The following is a 14,260-nucleotide window of genomic DNA, read 5'->3' as shown; positions in this document are numbered from 1 at the left end:
CTTATCTATTGGTGTGAGTGGGATATTGAAGTCACCTACTATGACTGAGTTGGAGTTAATGTGTGGTTTTAGATCTAATAGTTTCTGGGGCTGGAGAGGTGGCTCAGCAATTAAGAGTTAAGCAGTTAAGTAGTTAAGGCTGCTCTTGCAGAGGACCTGGGTTCAGTTTCCAACATCCACATGGCAGCTCACAACTGTCTGTAACTCCAGTTTCAGGACATCTGATAGCCTCTTCTGGCCTCTAAAGGCATTACACTTACATGGTACACTTACATGCATGCAGGCAAAATACTCATACACATAAAAATAAATTCATCAATCAAAAAAAACTGTAACAGTTTCTTTTATGAAATTGGGTGCCCCTGTGTGTGATGCACATATGTTTAGGATTATAATATCTTCTTGGTGTAGTTTTCCTTTAATGAGAATGAAGTAACCTTTCTTATCCTGAGTAGTTTTAGTTTTAGTTTGAAGTCTATTTTGTCAGGTATTAGAGGAGCTACAAGTTACACCTGCTTTCTTTCTTTATTTATTTGAAATACCTTTCCAACCTTTTTTCTTTTCTTTTTTTAATTTTTTTTTCTTTTGTCTTTTTGAAAGAGGTCTCCTTGTAGTTGTAGCCCAGTTGCCCAGGAACTCACTATATAGAACAGGCTGGCCTTGAACTTACAGAGATCTTCCTGCCTCTGCCTCTCAAGTGCTGGGACTGCACGCATGCACCACCATGCCTGGCTCTTTTTCCAACCTTTTACTCTAAGGTGAGGTACATTTCCTGGAAGAAGCAAATCAATGGTTCCTATTTTCTAATTCAATAATTTAGTCTGTGTCTTTTACTGGGGAATTGAGAACATTAATATTGAGTTATTATTTATCAGTGTTTACTAATTCCTGTTATGCTTTTTGAAAGAAAAACAGCATTGTAGTGCTGTTTTCTTAGACCTCTTTTGGTTAACTGTTCTGGGATAATTTATTTATTCTTTGTGCCCTCTTGAGTGTATTTAATATTCTCCACAGACCAAAGTATTCCATCAAGTATTCTCTGTAAAGCTGATTTCATGAACATAAATTCCTTAAATTTCTTTTTATCATGGAAAAATTTTCTTTCTCCTTTGATTACTCCTTTGATTACAACTGATGGTTTTACTGGGTATAGTTGTCTGGGCTGGAACCTGAATTCTTTTATGACTTGTAGGGCATGAGTACAAGCCCTTCCAGCTTTCATAGACTTCATTGAAAAATAAGTTGCTGTTCCAATGGACGTGCCTTTATGACTTGTTCTTTCCTCTCTCACGGATTTCAATATCTTTTCTTTGTTCTATGTAGTTAGGGTCTTGACTATTATATGACATAAGGAGCTTCTTTTCTGGTCCTATCTGCTTGGTGTTCTATACTCCTCTTATATCTTAATGGGTATCTTTTTCCCTGATTTGGGGAATATTCTTCTATGATTTTTATTAAAAATGTTTTCTATGGGGCTGGATAGATGGCTCAGTGGTTAAGAACACTGGTTGTTCCTGCAGAAGACCAGGTTCAAATCCCAGCATCCACATGGTAGCTAACAACTGTCCATAACTCCAGTTCCAAGGGATCTGACAGCCTCTTCTGACCTCCGAGGGCATTGCACGACACGGGTGCACTTATCTACATGCAGGCAATACACACATACACATAAACAATAAATTTTTTTAAAGTTTAAAAAAATATTTTCTGTGCTTTGGCCTGAGTTTCTTCTCCTTCTAGCCATATGATTCATAGGTTTGATCTTAAAGTGTTCAAGAGGTCTTATTTGTTCTGTTCCTTGGTTATTTTAGATTTTATATTTTCTTTGAGTAATCATTTTTCCCAAACTCGCCTCAATATTTCATATTCTCTGTTCCATTCCCTCCTCTTCTTTTTTGCTTCTTTCTTCTAAGCCTTTTTGTTTGAGTTCCTAATTTTTTTATTTCAAGTTTTATTTAATTTTGGATTTTCTTCAGAAATTCTCTTTACTAAATGTTAATTTCATGTTTTGAATTGTTTTAATTATTTCTTCTTTAATTATTCTTTTCTTATACTCACTTTGTCACTGAATACAAAATGGTAAATGAGTGGGAAATTTCTCTCCACAGATGTATTCCAGATCATTGATTTTTTTTTAGAGGACTAATAAGATAATAATATCACCATCCTATACTCCTAATGAACTAATGATCACAACATTGATTGTGACCACCTGTTACCCAAACACCTGCTCATTCTTGTGGCAGAAGTAGTCTTATCAAAAGGATGCCTTATCCCTCTGAGGTAATCTTATCAAAAAGAAAAGAAAATTAACTTGAATCTGATCAACCTCAGATTCAATTTCAAAATTTACAAGAAATATAGAGAGGAAAAGACATGCTATTTTACACCTTGGAGTCACACCAGCAAAATATAGACAATGCAAAACTGTAGGGCAAACAGCCCAAGTTCTTCAGCAAAGAAGCTACAGGAAGAAGAAAAGACACAGGAAAACCTGTAGATTATGAATTACTTATATATATATCACTAACTGCAATGTCTGAAAATGGTTTGGATACTGACTTCAAAGAAAAACAATTTTGAGATGAGGTCTCTAGCCAAAGTGAGCCTCCAACTCCTTATGTAGCTAAGGATAATCTTGAACTTCAAATCCTCTCCCTGTACCTCCTGAGTGATTACAGGTGAAGTGTATTGGGGATCAAACACAGGGCCTCATGAATGCTATTTAGGTACTCCACCAACTGTGCTACGTCCTTGTCTGTGTGTGCATGCTTGTAGTATTTTGTATGGCTGTTGGGGATGGGGCATTCAGGGTCTGTGGTGGTCAAAAGTCAACCTCAGGAATCTGCATCACTCTCCACCTTATTTTTAAGACAATCTCTCTCTCTCTCTCTCTCTCTCTCTCTCTCTCTCTCTCTATCTCTTCCTCTCCCTGCCTCCCTCCTTTTCTCCCTCTCTCCCTCTCTCTAAACCCAGAGGTCACTGATGGCTAGACCGGCTAGCTAGTGAGTTCTAAGAACTCTTCTCTTCCCCCAGCACTACACACTGTTTTAAAATTTAGGTGCTGGTGAACTGAACTTAGATCCTCAAGTTTGCACAGCAGGCACTTTACCAACTGAGCCATACCCCCAGTCCTCAAAGAAACTTTCAAAAATTCATCACATTTAAACCCAGCATACTGGCCTAAGCAGTAATCACAGCATTCAGAGACAGAGGCAGGGAGAGCACCAAAGGTTCAAGGCCTGAGCTATAGATACTGAGCTCCACACCAGCCAGGGATACATAGTAAGTCCTTATCTCAAAAAAATCATGACATTTATGAAAAAAATTTTTAAACAGCAGCTAGAAATTTATCATAGTGAAGAATTGTTTCAAAATATTAGATGTTGACAATTGGATTTGGTTTGGTTTAGATTTTTTGGTCTTTTTGAGACAGGGTCTCCCTGTAGCCCCAGTTGGCCTGGAACTCACTATGTAGACCAGGCTGGCCTGGAACTCACAGAAATTCATCTGCCTCTGCCTCTGCCTCCCAAGTGCTGGGAGTGCCACCATGCCTGGCTGTATTTAAGGATTTTTTAAATGCTCCTGTCTTTTTGAAAAAGACAGTGCTATATCTGCAGATGAAAAAGGCAGCAAATTTGGGATTTGCTTTAGAGTAATTTGGGGAGGAATGATGTTATCGTGGATAGAAGAGATAGACTGTGATTTGTGAGTCACTGAGCTGAGTGAGTGATGTGTAAGATCTTTTAAACACTGTCATAGTTTACAAGTATTAACAAAGCAGGACAAGCATGGTGGTGCATGCCTATAATCTCAGCACTCAGGAGGCTGAGGCTGGAAGATTGTGGCTATGAGGCCAGCCTGAACTACATATTGAGTTCAAATATGGCCTAAACTATATAGTAAGCCTCTGTAATTAATAGGTAGGTAGGTGAAGAGGCAGAGGGGAGCACATGGCTTATAAGATGTTAAGTGAAATTTGGCCAACAGTCTATAAGGAAAAGACTACTTTCTGAAGGTGGGTAAAATTGCTTTATTATTTTGTTAGGATTATGATTTTTAAAAAGTCCCAGACTAGATGACAAAACAGAAGTTGTTTCTCCCTCATTGTAGAAGCTAACGTTCCAGGATCACAGTGTCAACAGCCTTGGTCCTCAGATGGTCACCCTGTTACTCAAGCCTCACATGGACTTTTCTTTGTGTGCATGCAATCCTACTGTCTGTCCTTGGATGTACCCTTTTCTCTTCTTCTAAGGATATCATATTGGACTAGGGTCTATCACAGAGACCTCATTTTACTTTAATCACCACTTTAAAGTCTCTATCTCTATCATTTTGAGGTGTTTGGTGTTGGAGTTTCAACATATGAGTAGGGGAAGGAGCACAATTCCACCAGAACAACTTTCATCCTTAGCAATTCTACACCGTGACCTACCATGACCTAACATCCTCTACGACCCTTTTTGAAAAGCCAGAAATTGGGTCAAGGTTTATAGGGCACTTTGTGTCAATTTACTCCCTATAGATCTAAGCATCCCAAAAAATTAAACCAGGTCTAAAAGATATTTTCCTAAAAGAAAATGAAAATTTTATGTGGGAATAAATTTGGGGTGCACACTTTCTCATCCAAGCTCAATGGATGTCATAGCTTGGATAATCAATGTCTTTCTGACTTTGTTTGAGACACCTTATTCTGTGAAAAGAATGGATCTGTGCAGAGAAAACATGTCTTTGCCTGCATACAAGGCAGCAAAGAGTCAACATGAACCCCTCCATGTACGATTTTCATTAACAAGGAGAGACACAGGATGTTTCCTGCCACGAGCAGCAGTAGAGCTTTCCAACAATTCCCCAAATGTCCCCCACACATGTACTCTCTTCCTAGATGCTCTGCCAATCTCTTGTTAAAGAGTTCAGCCAGAACAGGCAGGGAATTCTGTTCACAGGTGGTTTAGTTTGTCTCTTTCCAAATTTTCTAGGCACCTAAACAGATCACAGGACTCTTCCCTCTGTTACTCCTCCCTCTCCCATCAGTCTGCCAATGAGATGCAAAATTGTGGTTATTTAATTGGGTATTGTTTGCTACCTTGAATTAGGTTATAGTTCCAAGGACTCTCCCATGCCAATCATTTATGAGAGCTTGCTTTACCCCCAAGATATCCTCTAATCAAATATATTGGCTGAGCTGGCATCATTGTGAGCTCAGAACCAGACCACCGAAGCCTGTCAGGCCTACCTGTATTGTGCTTTGCCTTCTCACATTAGCTAAAAAATGTAGGAAATTTATTTTTCCAATTCACTTCTGCACAAGTTTGTACATTTCTGAAGGAGCTACTGCATATTGTTAATGCACAGCAACCCCACACTAATTCCTAGATTTCTACTTATTATCACTTGTTGATACAAAAGGGTCCTTGGTCCTTAATTCATAAGGCTGACATAACTAATTACAGAAATCGAATATTCTTTATGTACCTATCAAGAGTCCCACAGAGTCACTCTGTTCCCCAAATTCCTAGTCCAAAACAATTGCCAAGTAAAACCATGGAAAAGCCAGTATGTAAGGGCTGTAGAACGGGATGATGGCAAAAGTGTTACAGACAAAGCCTTTCTTTTTAGAAAGGGACCTGCCCATTGCAGTATCAGAGACAAACCCTGTTCCCCTGGCATTGGTAGAAAGAGCTGGGCTGGGACCAGGCAGGAAAGGACTAGAATGATTAACTAGGGACGCTCCACAGAGATTTTTTGGAGAATCCCTCTCTCTCTCCCTCCCTCTCTCTCTCTCCCTCCCTCTCCCTCTCCCTCCCTCTCTCGCTCCCGCTCCCCCTCCCCGCTTCCTTTCCCCGCTAGCTTGAGCTCCCGCTCCCTCTCCCTCTGGCAGATGAGTGTCCTTATATCCAGCTTCCCCAATGATACTCTGCTTTAAAAAGAAAAAAAAATACTCCCTTTATGCTGTCCGGTCCGTAAGGTAATAAGTCTTAAAAATTAGAAATTTCGACTTTTATTAGGGCATTTATCAGGAAGAACACATGCAAATATGGTAGACCTTTATCAGCTTTCCTCCTGGATGGATATAACAGACACAAGGGAAGAATCTGCATTTTGGAGTCAAGAAAGCATTGTCTCTAATTAAGAGTCCCCTACCTGCTATCTTTATGGAAAATGGCCAAATTACCTACTTTCTTAGAACCTCTGTGGTCTTGTGTGTAAAATCGGAACAATTTCATCAAAATATAATTTAAGGGATTAAATGATCTGCTGCAGGTTCAATGCCTTGCACGTGGTATGTTTCTATACATGCTTTCCTTTCCAGAAAAATAACCTGATAGCCAAGACAAAAGGGGACCACATTCAGCAGAACCTCAGTTTCATGTTTCTAATAGCAAGAAACATCTCAACATTTCAGAAAAAAGTTTTTCTTAGTACTAAACCAATAAGAGAAATAATTGGATAAAAACACGCTAATTGTATCAAGATAATGAATATTTTATTTTGTTCTTTTTGTAATATCCCACTGGAAAATCTTCAATAATATTAGCATATAACCAAAAATTCAGTGAGCAAAGTTCAGTCATTTGTCTTTTGAAATCTTCATTAGGTCTTAATTATCACACCATCTGGGCAGTATAATAAATATACTAGAGCTAAGTTAGAGGCCAGCTTTCCAGGTTCTTGCAGTAAGACCCTCAGTGATTCCCATGCCAGTTCATCTGGCTATCCCATAGGATCCAGATAATGATGGGCTATGGTTCTGGACCACAGCTCCTCATGCTGTACTTAGATGGAATAAGTAGGAGTCTCTGGGGTAGAAGCTGGGCCTCAGTCCATTTTAAATAACTCTAGCTAATTCAGGGTTATTTAAATCTCAGTTGATTTGAGATTCATTGGTCTATAGTATCAGAAGAAAACTTGTTTTGGAGAAACAAAGAAAAGAAAGAAAAGAAAAAGACAGTGTTGACAGCTGGCATCTCATGCTGAAAATCCCAAAGAAAAATTTGAACCAAGTTCATGATAAAAGTCTCAGAAGAATTTGGGCAGAAGGAGACGTTTGCTAAGAAGTAAACTGATATTAAAAATCATCTTTCTGATTTAATAACAGAATATTCTGTACAGTCTAGAGAATAGTATAAAATAGCAATGCCTTTAGTTTTGAATGAGTGAGATTATTAAGTATACAACAAGTAAAAGAATAAATAGCAAATAGCAAATAGCTGAATAGATGATGGATAGATACATGATAGTTGACAGAAGATAGATTAGATAGATAGATATATTAAATAGATGATAGATGATGATGATAGATAGATAGATGATAGATAGATAGATAGCTGGTTGATAGATGGATAGATAGATAGATTTTAGATAGATAGATATATTAAATAGATGATAGATGATGATGATAGATAGATGATAGATAGATAGATAGATAGCTGGTTGATAGATGGATAGATAGATGATAGATAGATAGATAGATAGATAGATATAGATAGATAGATGTTAGATGGCAGATAAATAGATGATAGATACATACATACATAGATAGATGACAGATGTTAGATGGCAGATAGATGATAGATAGATAGATAGATAGATAGATAAGATAAGATAGATGACAGATAGATAGATGATAGATAGATTAGAGAGATAGATAGATAGATAGATAGATAGATAGATAGATATAGATGATAGATAGATAGATGATAGATAGATAGATGAGAGAGAGAGAGAGAGAGATACATGTAAAACATCATCAAATCAGAAGTTCACAACATCCTGCAGAGACAACAGGAGTAGTCTGATTGAGAAAGTAAAAAAAATCAAATCAGGGACTTACAAACATCCATCAGAAATAGACTGGGGAAATTAAGACAGTCACCTGGGGTTCCAGATTGAGCTTTCTCTCCATGGATGAATTTACAACTTTCTATTCCTACGTCAGGCATTTTTATATCATGGGATAAACAGTAGTAACCTCTAGCTGTTCTCAAGAGTACAGTGCTTTTTACTCTTGGGGTCATTTGTTGTTCTTTTCCCTCCCTGTCACTGAGTTAAGGGGCACTTTGAGACAAACATGCTTGGGTCTGAAATGGGGGGCAACCCCAATCCAGAGCCAGCTTCTTCTCAGTAAGTTTAAACAGCACATGACAATTTCCCAATATAATGTATATTACACAAACATGGTCCCTCATTAAGCCTCTTTGCTATACTAAAAGAAAAGGAAAAAATATTTAGCTGATAGAAAATAGAAACAATCTAAATGAATGTCTTTCTGTAAATAAATGGATAAATAATGTTTATCTCTTCATACATAATGAAGATATTATATAGCAGTTAAAATAAACTATATCTACATAAATTAATGTGACTGGATCCTGAAAACATAATTAAGTTTAAAAAAAGCTCATTGAAATACTGAAATTTTTAAAAAGTTTAAAAATATATTGTTTAAGACATATAATGTATTTAATCAGGACCAGTGGCACAGGCCTGTAGTTCCAGCTACTTATGAGCCTATGGCAGGAGGATTTCGAATTCAAGGCCTGTCAAGACTACAAACATGAGTTCAAAGACAGCCTGAGAAACTAAGTGAAACACTATCTCAAATTCTTTTAAAAAGAGGTCTGAGGATAGTATCTGCCTAGTGTGTGCAAGACCCTAGCTTCAATCCCTAATACAACATATATTCAACAGATATGCATATAAGGTAGGGTACGTACACATATAAATCTACATTTTAAAGAGTAAGTTTATGGTTATTTCTACAATTCTGAAGTGAGACATTTACAAAAATGTAAAAATTCATTTTAATGTAGAAATTTTCATTGGATTCTTATTCAAGGAAAAAATAACCATGAAAGACTTTCATGAGCTGGGTGTGGTAGTATATGCCTGTGATCTCAGCACTTGGAAGGCAGAAGGCGAAGGAGAACTGCAAGTTCCAGGCCAACCACAGCTACATAGTGAGACCCTGTCACTAAAAGAAAAAAAAAAGGAAGAAAGGAAGGAAGGGGGAGGGGAGGAGAGGGGAGGGAAGGGAAGAAGGTCATTCTTAAAAACAACTAAGGAAATTTTAATATGGACTCTGGGTACTAGAAAATTTTATTGAGTTATTGCTCATTTTTTTAGAGAGAATATTGTGATTTCTGTAGGAACAAGCCTTATTCTTAAGAGACACCAACTAAAGTCTAATGATTTTTGCAATTTACTTTCAAATGGCATAACCAAGCGTATGGGCTGTGTGTACACAAACACTAAGCAAGCAACATCACACTAGGTCTTCAGTAAGCTATCAGAATAGAGTCCCTAAGAAGCAATCCAAAATAACTGCTGCAATAATTATTTCTAAAACTACAGGTGAAGGCTGATGCTTGCAGACCCAAAATCCCCAGTAGAAGAACAAAGGCCAAAGTCTCTAGGCCTTTTTCTCTAGCCCACACATGAGTCATTTCTGCTACCTGCAGTACCAATCTGTCTTCTCAGCACACTGCTTTTGGCCATTATAGCACGTTAGCAAGGAGAGAGTAATTTCTACTTGTCTGTATTCCCTACCAGCTAGGAAGTTCATGAGGGCTGAGATTATATCTGTGTTTTTGCTGTTGTTCATCTATAACAATGTCTGATGCACAGTAAGTCCTTAGTAACTATTACTTTAATTAATATATTATGGACATCTTCCAAGAAATAGATGCCCCATATCTTCTCCTTGGCTACTTGGTTGTGTCACAGGATGTAGGCATTCCTCTGATCCTCTCTGATTCAACATTTGCTGAGCTACTATGTATACTAGAGTCATAGCTAAGGTTGCTGCAGCTTCTGTGCTTGTCAACAGTCCTTTAAGATAGTGCTTATTTGCACCCATAGACATGTTTGCATGGTATGATTTGACAAACATACTATTCACCATCTTATTTATCCAAAAGCATCTGCTATCTCTCTGAAGCTTTAAGGACAATGAAAGCCAGATAAACTTACCATCCCTACATTACACTCACAAATGTAAATAAATATGATTCAGGAACTCTCTCACTAATCAGTTGCAGACTCAGTGACCAAAACACCTCCCCATGTATGACCATGCTTGGTGCTATTGTCAGTAAGTTCCCATAGACAAATATACTTGCTGTACATACCCACAAATTAGATATTCACAGTTGGCTGGTCAGGAGAGTCTCGTCTACTTCTACCATAGTGGCAAAGAGGATGTCCAGAAAGATCAGCCTGGCTGGTAGAGAAAGTACTAAACAGGAAAGAAAAGGTGGCATAAGGGGAGACCTGGGAAAAGAGGAAGGTGAAATAAAACAATGACATTTCCTCCAAAACATTAGCAGATGAATAAATGTGAAAGTGTGTATCAGTAAGTAAATATGATCCCCACAAAACATAGAAGGACAAAGGCCAGCAAAGAGCAACAAGATGGAAGCAGGGGAAGAAGAAATAGTCCAGGACCCACAAAATGAGCAGATACGAAACACTTGAGTATGTCAATGAATGCAGAAGTTTCCACATCAGACGTTTCCTCCTAACCCAAACCTCCCTGCCTATGCATTGTGTCAGCAGAATTTCTATTAGCTGGATTAAATATCAACATATGAAAGGAGTTTACCACATAACTGATTCTTGTTAACCATAATTTTTCATGAAGCATCACTCGGTAATTTTTGTGCTGGCACACACTTTTAGCAACCTATTTTGTTAAAAAATATACAACACTTGGCGAGAAACACTCTCTTCTTGAATTTGTAACTAAAACATCAAAGTCTATTCCCAGAAAACCCAAAATTTTTCTAAACTTTATTTTGATTATTTGGCATAATTTAATGCATTTCTTAATCCCCTAAACTACAAACAAATTCTCCTAAAAGTTGGAAAGTTGTAATGTTTTTTCATTTCATGCCTTATTAACGTAAATACTCAGTTCAATCTATTATTTATTGAAATACTTTGTCAGTACATTTACTAGCCCCATGCCTTGTAAATAAACTATATTTTAGTTAGATGTTTTAATTAATACTTTCAATGTGCATGCTTTCTTACACCCTAGATCAACAGGAAGCATTTTTAACATTTTAAAACATTTTTGAACATGAGCTACAGTAGTAGTAATCTTCTGCCAAAAGAAAAAAAAATGAAAAAGAAAAAGAAAACCCTTCTGGATATCAGCCTTCAGGAAGGTCCCTCTATAGAAGCCTTTGGCTGCCCACGAGCCTTACTTAGTTTGAGAGATCATGATATAGAGCCTCTTCAAACTGGACAGGAGTGGTAGCTCTCTGTGGAGAAATAGAGCAAGCCTTTGTATCAGGTAATTTAAAGAGAAGCAACAGGCTAATATGTAGACAAGAGAGGGTGCAGCATGTGGTGTGGTTCTCAGCAGAGCAGCAGGCCCCTAATGAGGCCCAGTAGTGGATAGCAGCTGGTAAACTTGAGGTTCAAAATAGGAGGCTCTGAGGGCCTTTATTTGTTAACAAAAGACTGTAAATTGCTCAAAGGCCCGAGTAGTAATGAGAACATGTTCATATGGTGAGCCAGTATATAAATTTTCAAAACAAATATTACAATATATGAATTTACATTGCAATGAGAGTCAGAAGAGTCTTCTGATTGTAGACATTTTGGTAAGAATAGGTACAGAAATTGGCTATTAAATTTTGTATAAGAAAATCACCACCTGCTCTTCTGTCCGTTTTGGACTCTGGGACTGAAATGCATGCAGTGTGTGCTGTAGCTTTTTGTACAATGAAGCCTTACACTGTCTGCAGCCCCAGACCACTGGAAGTTAAAGCATGATGTGTTTTGTAAAGGAGTATAAAATTAATGGAACTGATGCATGAAGAAATTACTTCAGAGCTGTAACAAATCATAGAAAGCACAAGAAAAAGCTCAAATCTCTTTAGATTAACAGAAGACCAAGACTGGACTAAGTTTTAGGGACTGACTTGAAATCGATTATGTACATACTTTCTAAACTTCACACAGATTATTTTCTAACGGCAAGCATTCTCTTTAGTAGCTGTGCTGTCAAAGTAGCAGAAGCAGGAGTTCCCAAAGGAAGATCATCCAGATGAATAGATACTCTACTGCTTGGTTAAATATTGAAGCTTTTTACCATTTTTCCTAGTGCTATTGTAAGCAATCTCAAAAGTTTGTGTTTTAAATACATGTCTTGTAAGAAAATGTTTCTTAGTTTTATTATAGTCTAACAGAATCTTTTAAATGTATGCATTCAAGATATACAATGAATATAGCGATTTGACATACATATTATGAAGTGATTAAATGAAATTGGTTGACATATCTGTTAATCACACATAGTACCATCTTTAAATTATAACAGAAAAGTGGTCCTAATATAAGTCATAAGTATCCATGTGTGCTCTTTTAATTGAAATCAGGCCCCTTCTTGCACCCATAGCGCCAAGGCATAGAAAGACCTCATCTTAAAAACTCGTTACAAGTCATGCTTTGCTCACTCTCTTTTACTAATCAAAACCACTCATAATTTTAGAAGAAATCCCTAAGAATTTCCTGGTGCAAATCTTACTTACAAGACTTTGTTCTGCTGAAATTGTTGAACTTCCTTAGTTATGATTCCATTATTTATAATTTGAAGATACTTTTACAATTTTCCCAACTTCTCCACATCTAATTTCTCACCAAGTTCTTCCAGTCCTTCCTGGGAAACATTCCCCCTGTCTTTTGCGGTACACCTAGTCAGCCTGTGTGATTTCAGCTCTGAGTCACTGCTGAAATAACAGTCAGCACCTGCCTCGCAGCTCTATTTTATCAAAGGTGTTCAGTCCCCAGCTGCCTGGCCCTTTGCACTCTCTACTATGTCCTTTTGGCCAGCAGCTTATGATGGTTCTTTCTGCTGAAAGATGTGTCTAATGTTGAACCTTTCTGCCAACTGTTCTGGAGTTCACACATGCCTGAACTTTCCTTCCTATTGTGGCAGTTATTGTTTGGGTTTGAAGCTTCCCCAAAAGCCTGTGTGGCAAAAAGCTTGTCAACAGCCTATGGTGCCATTGAAAGATGGTGAAAACTTCAGGAGGTAGGGCCAAGTGGAAGGAAGTTAGATCACTAAAGGAATGTCTTTGAAAGAGCATTATGACAGTAGTTCCTCCTCTTTCTTTTTTGCTTTCCTTCTGCCATGAGGTAAGCAGCCTCCTCGACTTTAAAGTCCCACCATGATGTACTATGGTGCCATAAGCCCAATAATATAGTACCACGTGTTCATGGACCAAACCTCTGAAACCATGAGCAAAAATAAACCTTTCCTACATTTAAAATAGATTATCTCAGATACTTTGTTACAGTGACAGAAAGATGAATAGCACAGTGATGAACAAGCACAAGCCTCTAGGCCTGAATCAGTCATACATCTTTATTCATACTCATGTTTTCTGTCACACGTGTGTCCTGGCACTCAAACTAGATTGTAGAAAGAAAATTCATTATTTTCCGGCACTCAAGTAATTTAAGAAACATATATTAAGGACTCTAAACAAATATGATTTTATTAATACCTGTCATACAGGCATGCAAATTTGAAATATAAATTATAACCCACATCCTAGATTTGGTGTAATTTTTAAGTATCTTTTTTTATTTAGAGTGATTCATGCTACAGCTTGCCTATTAGAGAAGAAAATTACATTGATCAAACAATAACCTCACTATAAACACCCTCCCTTTCTTTCCCCCTTCACTATGAAAATTTATTAAACTTTATCCTTCATAGTCACTAGTAAACAGGGTAATAATTTGAGCAATGGAGAATATGAGCAGCAGTTAGGCTGGAGAAGAGGACAAGGGCATGTTGCTTCACCTTTCCCTACTCTCACCACATACTCCCTACCCAGAAAGAGACTGCGTCATTCCAGGTAGATCTTGGTGCCCAAGACACACCCAGACTCCTGAAGCAAGAACAGCTTGTCTCTATACACAGTATACACAGGAAACTAATCTTACCAGTCAGAATGTTTTGTTTTGTTTTGAGCCATCACTTTATAATTTATGTTCTAGAAAGCTGATAATCCTGGTTTCTGAAAAGAGATCCTTGTTGATTTGTGTCAGCAAATGCCTGAAAAAGTGAGCAAGTGATCCCTCGCACAGCTTTCTCAAATCCTGATGAGTGAGGTCCATCAAAAGTCCCCAGTGTATGATGCTCGTTCAATTACAAAGTCTATTCAACTTAATTATGGGTCATAATGAAAATACCTGCCTCGGGCTAGAGGAGGGGTCTGGTCAAAGTGAGAGAATAGGA

The sequence above is a fragment of the Nannospalax galili genome, unplaced genomic scaffold (assembly GCF_000622305.1).
Source record: "Nannospalax galili isolate Female #2095 unplaced genomic scaffold, S.galili_v1.0 scaffold78, whole genome shotgun sequence".
NCBI lineage: Eukaryota > Metazoa > Chordata > Mammalia > Rodentia > Spalacidae > Nannospalax > Nannospalax galili.
Note: the sequence above shows the minus strand (reverse complement) of the source record.